The following is a 12,339-nucleotide window of genomic DNA, read 5'->3' on the forward strand; positions in this document are numbered from 1 at the left end:
AAGCAGGAATAGAGAGAAGAACAAGCCACGATAGGGCCCCTTCATATTTCTCTTTTAGGGACTCATGATCAGTACCCGAGATCATGAGAACCTTTTCATGTAAATAAGGGTTTTTGTACATTTTACATATATCAATAAAGAGGCATTTCACACATCACTCTCTCTTTTGTTCTTTTCTCTCTTTCCTCATCAATATTAATAATTCTAAACCTAAACAGAACCAATAAAATAATTATGTCTGTAATTGTTCGCTCTGACCGGGATCCGAAGGTGAAAGGGTTGAGTTGGACAGTGATGAGGAAACCACTTCTCCGGATCTGCAAAGATTGCTAGATCAAGAAGCTCGTCAAGAGAAATTCGAAACCGTGAATTTGGGGCATGGCCGAAAGATAAAAGAGGTCAACATTGGGACCCATATCAGTGATGAAATAAGGACACATGCTTCCACTATGATTATAATAAAATCATTCTTTCTCATTGCTTCTTTTCTTGCTTATAATAAAATTCTAAACCACATTTTTTTTAACCCTGTTTGAATAAACATGAATGAGGTTAAAATCATCTTAATAATAATAAACCCACATCATTTTTATGTGGAAGTGTGTGTGTCAACTTGGAGCACCTTTTCTTGGCCTCAATAAGTGCCATCATGGATAAAGAAATCCTAAAGATAAAAAGACCCGCTAGGAATCCCACAAAAGGGCGTCCTAGGCAAAAGTTAGGGCAAAATAAAAAGCCTGCCAGTACAAGGGTACTAGGCAAAACAAAGGCAAATTTACCCCGTTAGGATACGTCCTAAGCAAAAGTTAGGGGCAAAAGAATAAGATGTAAAAGCAAAGCAAGCAACGATCGCTTAAACCGAAAACCGAAAGGCGGTTCAAGTGATTATCTTCTAGAAGCAAGCATCTTGCAGCATCTACACTCCTGGCTCAGGCCGAAGCAATTAGGGGAACGTAAAGAGCAACAATTACAGATATAATTGTTAAGCCCAATGTATATAGCCTACCCTGGCCAGCCATTCTTCAGAAATTTCCTTCTGTATATCTTTCTGTAAAAACACTTGTGAATATCAATAAAAATATCCATTTGTTTCTTTTCTTTCTTGACCATGTGATTATGCCTCTGAATTGGTTTTTCATAAAATTGTACGAAATTCCATTAATAATCGGTCAATAAAAGAAAATTGGAGGGGTTCCTGTAAAATCCATAATCTCCTGCATAAAGGCTCACAAAAATACTCCCTCGCGTCAATGACAGAAAGTCCTCCAAGAAGAAGAGGATAGGGAGAGCCACTCACTTTTCTAAATAAATGAACAAAAGTAAAAAATTATATTGCATTTGTGCATCACACACACATTAGTTGCACATTCAAAGACCTTATCATGAGGCAACCGCATAAAATAGAAAAATAGAAAATTGCTTGTGTATGACAGCAGCAAGCAAAATACAAAGATTCAGAAAATCAACAGCATCATACAGAATAACTGAGCCTGGAGAGGCTTGCCGAAAGAATACTCTCAAAATAACTGAGCCTGGAGAGGCTCGCCGAAATAATACTCTCTCAAAATAACTGAGCCTGGAGAGGCTCGCCGAAATAATACTCTCAGAATAATTGAGCCTGGAGAGGCTTGCCGAAATAATACTCGTACAGAATAATTGAGCCTGGAGAGGCTTGCCGAAACAATACTCCCACAGAATAATTGAGCCTGGAGAGGCTTGCCGAAATAATACTCCTACAAAATAACTGAGCCTGGAGAGGCTTGCCGAAATAATACTCTCTCATAAATCTAATTTCTTTAACACTTTTAATTTCTGTACAGCAAAAGCCAAAAACATAAAAAAGGCAAAATACAGAAAAAGCCAAAATCAGAAGAAAAGGCAAAATACAGAAAAAGCCGAAAATAAAAAAGGCAAGGATATAGAAAATCCAACAAACAATCTGTACCAAATAACTAAGCCTGGAGAGGCTTACCAAAATAATACTCCATATCCTCCACAGTATGCAGAATAACTGAGCCTGGAGAGGCTCGCAGAAATAATACTCCCCAGAGGGAACCTCAGCTCAAGCTCACGGAAAAATCCCCAGCGAGAGCTATCAAAGCAAAATCGACGCAATCCCCAATGGAAGTGCGATCATCCAAACAGTATATACAAGTCAAAGGACTTAACACTTCCTCGGTGGAAGATAGCTCTCCGACTCAAAGCACTGAGCGAGGCTAAGCCTGTAGAGGCTTCCTAAATAATACTCTGGGACACAATAAGATCCCCAAATCCCCAATCGCCTACTCAAGAGGCATCCCTGCAAAAAGGAGAAGAAAATCAAAAATATCAATAAGTATTCCCCAAGTGGAATCCGGCTCTTAGCCAAACATCGAACGTCAAGCCGATACGCCTAACAGAAGAGGCTAATCAAAATCAACGACAAAATCCCCCAGTGGATAACAGCCTACACAGAGGCAACACAATCAGAAAATCAAAGAGAGACACCCGAATAAGGATAACCGGGATACTCCACTCACGTCAAAAGGACGTCAGCCAAACATAAGGCATCGCTCAACTCAGAGAGCATCTGTGTCTACACCCCAAGGAGTCAAAAATTCCCATGGGTACCAACTAAGCAATGCAAGTTGGGACACAAGAACCTATGAATGACTGCACATCCCCTAGACGGATCCCTGCGTTATCCAGCCCTCAGCGGCACAAAATCAGAAAAACAAACCGTCGAAGCAGCATTGTGGACTGTGGAGACAAACTATACTCAACTACCTCATCTTTGAGAGGCAAAGTCTGGAGAGACGATACTCAAACGAAGTCTGGAGAGACGGTACTCAAACAAGGTCTGGAGAGACAATACTCAAACAAGGTCTGGAGAGACAATACTCAAACAAGGTCTGGAGAGACAATACTCAAACAAAGTCTGGAGAGACAATACTCAAACAAGGTCTGGAGAGACAATACTCAAACAAGGTCTGGAGAGACAATACTCAAACAAGGTCTGGAGAGACAGTACTCAAACAAAGTCTGGAGAGACAGTACTCGAAGTCTGGAGAGACAGTACTCGAAGTCTGGAGAGACAGTACTCAGAGTCTGGAGAGACGATACTCAAATAAAGTCTGGAGAGACAATACTCAAACAAAGTCTGGAGAGACAGTACTCGAGGTCTGGAGAGACAATACTCAAGGTCTGGAGAGACAATACTCAGCCATCAGCGTCGTCAGAGGCACGTTGGTGTTAAACTTAGCTACCGAGGTTGTCAGAAGCGCCAAGGTATGCAACAACCTGGAGAGGCTACTCAACAATTTTCCACCGGAAGACATTACAAGTCAGAAGGTCGGCACATCACCCGGACAATTGGGTCAACTCCTTTACTTGTCAGCCGGTACACCAAAAGACCGTTTGACTAAGTAAAGGGGGGGCAGCTGTAGACCCCTAAAATTGTCCGGGTCGGAAATAAAGCTTGAAGACTCTCGAAGACTGAAGGATAATCAGCCAGAAGGACTCCTCGAAGGCCCTAGGAGGGTTCTCTGTAGGTCTAGAGGTCTTAGAATAGCTCAAAATAAAGAAGTGGAGGGAAAAAGCCCAATACGGCCGTACTGAACCCCAATACGGCCGTATTGAAGCTTCAATATGGCCACAGTGAACTCAATACGGCGTATTGAAGTTTCTGAAACTTCAATACGGCCGTACTGAAATCAATACGGCCGTATTGAAGCTTCAATACAGCCGTATTGAATTCAATACGGCCGTATTGAAATTTCTGAACTTCAATACGGCCGTATTGAACTTCAATACGACCGTATTGAAGTTCAAAAATTTCAATACGGCCGTATTGCCCCTGTAGGCCGTATTGAGGCCCATTCCTATAAATAGGAGGCCATTTGGACGTCCTACCACACTTTTCAACATAGTTTGAACCCTCTCCTTGAGTATTCTGGGGTTTTTTGAGCAGTGTTCTGCCCTAGAAATCACTCGGAGAGTTGATCCGACGAAGTTCTTGAGCCCCGAGCCATTTTGCTTGAGGATCGAACCTAGTCGAGGGGAAATCTTTTTGATTCCCTTAGTTAAAATTTTGTTCTAGGAGAGCGAGGAGCGGGCTTGTAGAGCGTGGGAACGCCAAAACGCTTCCCAGTTCTTTGCAATATATAAAAGCACGCTTCAAGAGGTTTCCTTTCAATCCTTCCTTTTACTGCTTTCTGTGTGTATATTTAAACTGTCATCATGTAGATAGTCAATTCATAATTGTTTAGAATAAATAGGGGTAATTTAGTAATTTTACGCTGTTATTTTAGAAAATAATCTGTCATAGGGAACCCGAAAGGGGCGCTGTGGGGTGCTAACACCTTCCCCACGCGTAACCGACTCCCTTACCCAACTCTGGTTGTAGTGGCCAAAGTTGATTTTTAAATCAATTGCCTTATCCCTTTTTCCAATGTTTTGAGTAAAACATTGGTGGCGACTCCACGAACCCTCCTTTTGTGAAAACCACTAATCCATGGAGGGTCCCGCTTGGGATTAATATGGATTAGTGAGCCTTTTAATAAAATTGCTCGTTTGACGAGGTCTCAGTTTGAGAATAAGTCATTCTAGCAATCCACTATTTTTAAACAAATAAACGAGTCCAACCATCCTTCGCGAATGCCGAAAGCCCGTTTCGGGCCGGTGGCGACAATTCTAAGCAATTATAAATTAACTATCTACATGATGACAGTTTAAATATGTACAAACAGAAAGCGGTAAAAGAAGGGACTTTAAAGAGATAAACCTTTGAAGCGTGCTTTCTTATATATCTTGACAGAAATTGGGAAGCGTTTTGGCGTTCCCTCCCTCTACAAAATCGCTCGCTCCCTCCTATAAAATAATTTTTGACTTGGAAATCCGATGGATTTCCCTTCGACTTAGTTCGAGACTCAAGCAAAATGCTCAGAACTCAAAAACTTCGTCGGATCAACTCTCCGAGTGATTTCTAGGCAGAGCACTGCTCAAAAAAACCCAGAATACTCAAGAAGAGGGTTAAAACTCAGTCCAAAAGTGTAGAATGACGTCCAATTGACGTCATATTTATAGGGATGAGGCTCAATACGGCCTCTGGGGGTCAATACGGTCCGTATTGAAGTTTTGAACTACAATACGGCCGTATTGAATTCAATACGGCCGTATTGAAGTTCAAAAAACCTCAATACGGCCGTATTGAAGTTCAGTGCAGCCGTATTGAAGTTCAGTGCAGCCGTATTGAATTCAATGCAGCCGTATTGAAGTTCAGTGCAGCCGTATTGAATTCAATGCAGCCGTATTGAAGTTCAGAAACTTCAATACGGCCGTATTGAGTTCAGTGCGGCCGTATTGTAGTTCAAAATGTGCAGTACGGCTGTACTGAACTCCAAGGAGGCCGTATTGAGCTCCAAACCTCCCACTTTCTTATTTTTGGCTACTCTAAGACCTCTAAACCTACAGATAGTCATCCTATGGTCTTCTAGGAGTCCTTCTGGCTGACTTTCCTTCGATCTTTGAGAGTCTTCGAGTCTTATTTCCGACCCGGACAATTTTAGGGGTCTACAATGGTGACCACTCATGTGGCGCCAAGTGTATTCATATTTTCGGATGCATATATGTTCCCTCCTTCACCTATTGTACTCACTTTGATTCATATTGAAATTTGAGTGCCATTGGCCGAGTTTCTTCCTCAAAGTCTTCTAGCTTCTCACCTCAAAACCCTAGGAGAGTTCCATTCTTTCCTTCTCTTTGAAGTGAGTAGTCCATTGTTTCTTGAGCTTGGATACTTCCCTCCATAGCTTAGGAACCACAAGTCCGAAAATCATTCTTCCTTAAGTGTACATCTAAGTGGAATCCAATCTCTTTGAAGAAGATCCTAGCATTGGCGAATTCAAGGAGGAGAGCAACGTCCACTTCTCCTAGTCTTCTCCATCAAATGGCCCACCCCAAAAAGTGTTGGAGAAGTTAGAAGTTTTCATGGCTTAGCTAGCTTCTATAGAAGGTTTGTAAAAGACTTCTCCACACTTGCATCCCCTCTTAACGAGCTTGTTAAGAAGGATGTGCCCTTCCTTTGGGGTGAAGCCCAAGAAAAAGCATTTAAAAACCTAAAAGAGAAACTCACCAATACACCCATTCTAGCTCTACCAAATTTTGATCAAACCTTTGAGCTAGAATGTGATGCATCCGGTTTGGGCATAGGTGTTGTGTTACTTCAAGGAGGTCACCCCATTGCTTACTTTAGTGAAAAACTTCATGGGGCCACCTTGAATTATCCCACCTATGACAAGGAACTCTATGCCCTCCTAAGAGCTCTCCAAGTTTGGGAGCACTACTTGGTGACTAAAGAATTTGTTATTCACACCGACCATGAGTCACTCAAGTATCTTAGAGGGCAAGGGAAGTTGAATAAAAGGCATGCAAAGTGGGTGGAATATCTTGAACAATTCCCCTACATCATCAAATATAAGAAGGGAAAGAGCAATGTGGTAGCCGATGCTCTTTCAAGGAGGCACACTTTGCTCTCCACCTTAGGAACACAAATACTTGGCTTTGATGATCTAAAGGAATTGTATGAGCTTGATTTAGACTTCCAAGCCACTTATGCCAAATGTCTCCAAAAGCCTTTTGATGGATTCTATCTTCTTGGGGGGTATCTTTTTAGAATGGGCAAACTTTGCATACCCCAAGGATCCATTAGAAAACTTTTGGTCAAAGAGAGTCATGAAGGCGGTCTCATGGGCCATTTTGGGGTTGATAAAACCCTAAGTTTCTTGAAAGCTAAAATTTATTGGCCCCACATGAGAATAGATGTCCAAAGGCATTGCTCCAAATGCATTACTTGTTTGAAAGCTAAATCAAGAGTAATGCCTCATGGACTCTATACCCCCCTTCCTATAGCTAGCTCCCCTTGGGTAGATATTAGCATGGACTTTGTGCTTGGGCTTCCAAGGACTCAAAGGGGATTTGACTCCATCTTTGTGGTAGTGGACCGTTTTAGCAAAATGGCTCATTTTATACCATGCCACAAAGTGGATGATGCTAGCTATATAGCTAAACTTTTCTTTAGGGAAGTGGTCCGTTTGCATGGTCTACCCAAAACAATTGTGTCCGATAGGGATGCTAAGTTCCTTAGTCATTTTTGGAAAGTTTTATGGGAAAAACTAGGAACTAAGCTCCTCTATTCTACTACTTGTCATCCTCAAACCGATGGCCAAACCGAAGTAGTAAATAGGTCCCTATCCACTTTGTTGAGGGTACTCCTCAAAGGAAATAAGAAAACTTGGGATGATTGTCTCCCCCATTTAGAATTTGCATACAATAGAGTAGTCCATAAGACTACTAATCTTTCCCCCTTTGAAGTTGTCTATGGCTTTAACCCAATCACTCCTCTTGATCTTTTACCCCTCCCTAATACCCCTTCCTTGTTTCACAAAGAAGGAGTATCTAGGGCGGATTTCATCAAAAAATAACATGAAAAGATCAAGAGTCAAATTGAACAACAAACTCAAAAATATGCCAAATACAACAACAAAGGAAGAAAGAAACTTACTTTTGAAGTTGGGGATTGGGTTTGGCTTCATTTGAGGAAGGATAGATTTCCTACTCAAAGGATGTCAAAACTAAACCCTAGGGGAGATGGACCATTCCAAGTCCTTCACAAAATAAACGACAATGCATATAAATTAGACCTTCCTTCTGATTATGGCACTAGCTCATCTTTTAATGTTTGTGATCTCACACCATTTTTAGGAGCTGAGGATTTGGATGAAGAATCTAATCTGAGGACAGATGCTTCTCAAGAAGGAGGGGATGATGGAGGACCATCCTTGAAGACACATGTGGGCCCCATCACTAGGTCCATGGCTAGGAGAGTTGAAGAGGAGGAGGGAGTTCACACACCAAGGGACACTCTCCTCATGATCATAGAGTATTAGTGCTCTCCTAAGCCTCATTAATTTAGGATTTATTATATTTTCCATTTTTACCCTTGTATTTTGGGGTATTTTAGTCATAGGATTTATTTCTTTGTATTTCCCATTTTACCCTTGTATTATGGGGTGCTTTAGGAGATTAGGTTTCTAATTTGGGCTAGGGTATCACATTAGGAGGTGACGCCTATTTTCGGTGAGTTTTGGATCTATTTTTGGTGATAGAAAGGCTTAGGCCCAAGTGGAGGGTAAAGGTTGCATGATCATATCATGCACCTTGATGTAGCCAATCTAGACCCATAGATTCCAAACTTGGTCACCAAGTAGCATCTAGGGTTCATTTGGCATGTCATTTGGAGTGCATTTGCCTTATGAATTTCGGCCATGCATGTCCCAAATGCAACCCTAGATGCCTCCCCTCCTATAAATACCCAACACCCCACCACTTGTAAATACTTTGGATTATATGATATTGAGTGAGCTTTTATGCCTCAACATCTCTTCCTTAGTCACTAGGTTAACTTCGGCTAGCCTCCTTCATTCTCCACCCTTGGAGAGTGAAACCCTAGAGTGGCCTCCACCTATACTTGGAGTGAGCCAACCTTGAGCAACCAAACACCATTCACCTAAACATTTCCGCCACCCTAAACCTACTTCACGCCCATCTTCCTTTTCCCATCATAAGTCACCTTTTGTCTACCCTTTTGTGAGCCTAGATCAAGGGCAAGGTCTTCCCCCTTCATACTCTACATCCATCATGGAAGGAGGAAGCCATCAATATAATAAACCACTTCAGATATTAGGTGGATTCTGAAGTACTCGTCTAAGTATTCTATTTGCTACCGATATGGGGGCAAGGCCGAGTCATACCGATGGATGAAGTGGCCACGATCACCAGGGTTACGTGACGACGTAACCTAACTGTATATTTTCCATGAGAGGTTAGGTGTGTGACATGGGCAGGTGACATGTTCACGAATTCAACACTTGGTTTGGATGTGTTGAGGTCAACATTTGGTTTGGATGTGTTGGCTACTTCATGGGATTATACAGTGGTGTGACTTTGGTTTGGATGTGGAATATGTATGCATTTGGTATGGATTGTATACATTGATTATGGATTCTTTATTATCATAGAATATGTATGCATTGGCATGGATGTGTATACATTGAATTTTGGATTGGTTTATATTTGGCATGGAAATGACTTGTTATAATGTTGTCATTCCCTTGGTATGGATACATATTGTTGATGAATATCTAGTCTAATGATATTTCATTTTATTGTACTATGGTTGGTTTTATATGTGCTAACCCTTATATTTTCATGATGTGGACTGTGATGATCTCACTATGTGGGGGAGTAGATCAGGTGTGAAGCTTTGCGATGGCAAGGAGTCTTTTTGGGTAGCTGATTTGAGAAGTGGCTAGACTTAGAGCTTGACCAACACCTAGGGTGTCTTATTTTGATACTTTCATGATGTTATAATTATATTATTTTTGGAGGACTGTATAACCTTACTGATGATGACTTTTATAAATTTATGTTTTATATGATGAAAACCATTTATACGTTATTTTATATTTACACTCTAGTGTGATTGGTATTTGTTGGTGTGGTGACCTAAGGTGGGTCGTTACAGGCCCCAGCTAGATTTTCAAAAAAAGGCTGTTTACTATTTTTTTCTTCTAATTTTGAAGTTTTATTTCCCTAGTTTTCCAAACTTTTCATAGATGGTTCATATAGTTAGGCTTTGAATTTTGCTCTCAAATTTTTTTTGTGGTAGTTTCTAATGATTTTAGGATGATATTGGTGCATTAGTTTTGATGCTTTCTGAGTTGTCATGGAAATTCCCATTTTACTCCTACTATTCACGTGTCCTGATGTAGACACCCAATTTCGTCCGGGGCTACACAAACAAAGAAATGGACCTCCGTTATGAAGGGAAGGAGCTTCCAAAGCAGTCAAACAACAAGACAGGACATCAGAAGGCCTAAAGGCCAAATAAGGTGGTTTTAGTAACCCGGAACGGGCCGTTCCAAAATCAAAACAGGCTGTTCTGAACCCCGGAACAGGCCGTTCTGAACCACGGAACGGGCTGTTCTGAACCCCGGAATGGGCCGTTCCAATATCAGAACAGGTCGTTCCAACGTAACTAAAAACACCTAAATATTTTGGGTGGAACGGGCCGTTCCAATACCAGAACGGGTCGTTCCAAACAAGGAAAATTTGGAACGGGCCGTTCTGGAAAAGGAAAATTCGTATTAATTTCTACTTTGGAACGGGCCGTTCCTTTTTCAGAACAGGCCGTTCTAGGGTTCAAAATTTGCACATAACGATTGGGCCGGGCCATTTCGAATCCGGAACAGGTCGTTCTGACCCCTTCTGATTCCTATAAATAGAAGCTTCGAGCACAATTCTCAGGGTGGCCAGAGAAATTTTGAATAAGACTCCGTTGAGCACGAAAATTCTCTATCTCTCTCCCTTCTATTATATTTCTTGAGATTTGTGTTGCATCTCTATATTCTCTCTCCTTCCTATTGTATTTCTTGAGATCTGTGAGGCATACTGTAGTGTGAAAGGTCGTCACAAAGCACCTTTTCTATATTTGAAGATTCAATAAAGCTTGTTCAAGAGGTATTTCATCCAATCTTCTTCTCTTCCTTTTATTTCTCATCTTTATCTCTTTTTTGTTATAATAAACGTCATAATGTAGATATTTTAGGGTTAATCGCTTAATTTATATTTTAAGCATGTAAATAAATATTAATAAAGGGGATTTAATTTATTAATTCTTATCATGTTAACTTCATCATAGGGTACCGATTGAGGGCGCTGTAGGGGTGCTTAATACCTTCCCTACACGTAACCGACCCCTGAACCCAATTTTGGTTATCAAGGCCATAGTTGGATCTTTAAAAAACCTTTTCTTTTTCCAATGTTTTGAGTAAACTATTGGTGGCGACTCCATGAACCTATTTTTAAAAATCATTAATTAAGGATTAGTCTAGTGTCCGAGCATTCTTTAATTAATGAGACTTTTAGAAGGATGTCTAAACCATATGTCGCGAGATCAGAAATTTTCAGGTTGCGACAGATGGCGACTCCACTGTGGACGTTTTAAGATGGTCAGGCCCAAATAAATGATTAAGTTAATAAAATAAGAATAAATAATTTAAATATTTTTCCCCTTTACCTTGTTTGTTTTCTTTATTTAGCTTTGGTATCTGTTTGTTTATTTAAATTCCGCACATGTTTGGAATAAAAATTGTACACAAACCTTTGCCCACAACAGTTCCCCCTACACTCGGGGGCATGAGGGTATTAAATATAGAAAGTGGTTGACATACTGTCGCCACCCGCCGAAACGAACCTTGGCATTCGCGACGATGGTTGGACTCTTTTTAAGTTTTGAAAAATGATGGATTGTTAGAACGACTTATTCTCAAACTGAGACCTCATCGAACTAACAATTTTATTAAATGATTCACCAATCCATGTTAATCCCAAGCGGGACCCTCCATGGATTAGTGGTTTTTGCAAAAAGAAGGGTTCTTGGAGTCGCCACCAATGTTTTACTCAAAACATTGGAAAAAGGGATAAGGCAATTGATTTTCGCAAATCAACCTTGGCCATTACAACCAGAGTCGGGTAAGGGAGTCGGTTACGTGCGAGGAAGGTGTTAGCACCCCACAACGCCCCTTTCGGGTTCCCTATGACGGATTATTTTATAAATAACAGTGTAAAATTACTAAATTACCCCTATTTATTAGAAACGACTATAAATGAGATATCTACATGATGAAAAATGCAATGCAACAATCAGAAAGCAATAAAAGGAAGGATTTGAAAAAGAAACCTTTGAAGCGTGCTTTTATATATTCAAACAGACGTTAGGAGGCTTTTTGGCGCTCCTTCCCACTACACGCTTGCTCGCTCCTTCCCTAAAGATTAATTTTTACTATGGAAATCAAAAAGATTTCCCTTCGACTAGTTCGAATCCTCAAGCTAAATGCTCAGAACTCAAGAACTTTGTCGGATTGGCTCTCGGAGAGACTTCTAGGGCAGAACACTGCTCAAAAACCCCAGAATACTCAGCAAGAGGGTCCAAAAGTATGGAAAAAGTGTCCAAATGTGTGGAATGACGTCCAAATGACGTCCTATATATAGGAGTGAGGCGCAGTACGGCCTCTGACATCAATACGGCCCGTACTGAAGTTTTGAACTACAGTACGGCCGTATTGAATTCAGTACGGCCGTACTGAAGTTCAAAAACTTCAGTACGGCCGTATTGGTTTCAGTACGGCCGTATTGTAGTTCAAATTGTTCATTACGGCCGTACTGAACTTCTAGGAGGCCGTATTGAGCTCCAATCCTCCCACATCCTTATTTTAAGCTACTCTAAGACTTCTAAACCTA

The sequence above is a fragment of the Cajanus cajan genome, chromosome 5, assembly GCF_000230855.2.
Source record: "Cajanus cajan strain Asha chromosome 5, NIPB_CcT2T_4, whole genome shotgun sequence".
NCBI classification, from domain to species: Eukaryota; Viridiplantae; Streptophyta; class Magnoliopsida; order Fabales; family Fabaceae; genus Cajanus; species Cajanus cajan.